Genomic DNA, 1,752 nt, shown 5'->3' with positions numbered 1-1,752 from the left:
CCTGAATTTTTACAGTTTCCAACCTTCAAATAGAGAATGATATTCATAACTATTATATAAGAGGTCTTCAGTTTTAAACAAATTTCGTGAACAGAGAAACATTTTATATTTAAAAGTCATGCAAAATTTAAGAAAATCATCTTTACTGGTAGCTCAGTTAATAGAATGTTTTCCAAACAATAAATAAGCATATGTCACGAGGAAACTGACTTAAGTAGAGGTGATCCAGGGACAGGAAGGGATTATTGTTTGTGCCCAAATTATCTGAATTGGCTATCTAAACTGGGCTGAATTCACTTTTGCTGTGTAACTACAAAATGTGTTTCTTTCAAGAACTCAAAAAAATGCTGAACTTATATTCCAAGGCTATTCACACTTTACATCATTTTTATATTTTTAAAAACTTTCTTCATAGAACTAAATTACATATATCATGTGGAGCTAATTTCTTTAACAAGTTCTTATCCTAAGTTATTTCTACTTAAGTAGGACTTACAGTGAAATTATTCAGGGATAATAAATGGCTGTTCTTAACTCTGCGTGTACATATGCATAAGTGAAAGCAATCTAGAGAAAAATACAGTCAGGTCCCGCTTACAAAAGACAGCAAACATTACCTACCGTGAAGGCAAAAATATAGGGAAAAGAGTTTGGAAGCTTGAAATGAAAAAGCTTGTGTTCTAAGCTGTGTTCTGACACTTTCTATTGAGTTGGCATGAGTTACCTATAACCTTTCTGAACTTTATTTTACCTATCTGAAAAAATGGGGGTGTATGATATACATGTAATCTCAAAATTCAACATTTTTAGAAATTATAGTATTACTTACTTCATTTTTGATTATTTAGCTATGCCTTATTCTTATACTGCAATCTGGGCAATAGTTTAACAGATTTTTATTTAATTTTGTTTTATAAATTCTTAGTGGTTATTGTACTTAACTTTATGCAATTTGAACCTGAATGTTTCCATTGAATTACTAGAAAATGCAAGAAATAAATAGTTCCTTTTAATTTTCTACACATATATTAATAATCTGAAGAAATTTATGGTACTTACAAAAATTCTCCCAAATAATTTTTGCTAGTTTTTTCCATTTAATTATGAAATTGGATAGCTATAGTATATAGCACTAGTTTGATCTGTAATACTTTCAAACCTAATAGTTTTCCCTGAACTAAAAGTTTTCATTTTTTCTGTATTCTATTATCACTAAATTTTAACTACATTTTAAAAAGCAATTTTTGTTTTATCTGCAAGAGCAATTTTCCTTTTGTCTTTCTTTCTATTTCCTCTCTATCCATTCCCTTTAATAAAATCTTGGTTCTGAAAAACAAGGCATATTTTCCACTATACTTTTCTAAAATTTAATTTGACATTACTGTTCAAAATGTTAATTTGCACTTTCTCAGCTATTTTCAGAAAAGCTCATTGTTTAAATGACTTAAAATAATAAGCAAATAGGCCAGGCACAGTGGCTGTCATCTGTAATCCTAGCACTTTGGGAAGCTGAGGAGGGAGGACCATTTGAGTCCAGAAGTTGGAGACCAGCGTGGGCAAAATAGGGAGATCCCATCTCTATCAAAAAATTTGAAATTATTCAAGTCTGGTGGTGCATGCCTATAGTCCCAGCTCTTCAGGAGGATGAGGTAGGAGGATCAGTTGATCCCAGGAGGTCCAGGCTGCAGCGAGCCATGGTCACACCACTGCACTTCAATGCCGGCGACAGAGCAAGGCCCTGCCTCCTCATCA

This window comes from Piliocolobus tephrosceles, chromosome 13 (assembly GCF_002776525.5).
Source record: "Piliocolobus tephrosceles isolate RC106 chromosome 13, ASM277652v3, whole genome shotgun sequence".
Taxonomy (NCBI): Eukaryota; Metazoa; Chordata; class Mammalia; order Primates; family Cercopithecidae; genus Piliocolobus; species Piliocolobus tephrosceles.
This window is presented reverse-complemented; position numbering follows the sequence as displayed.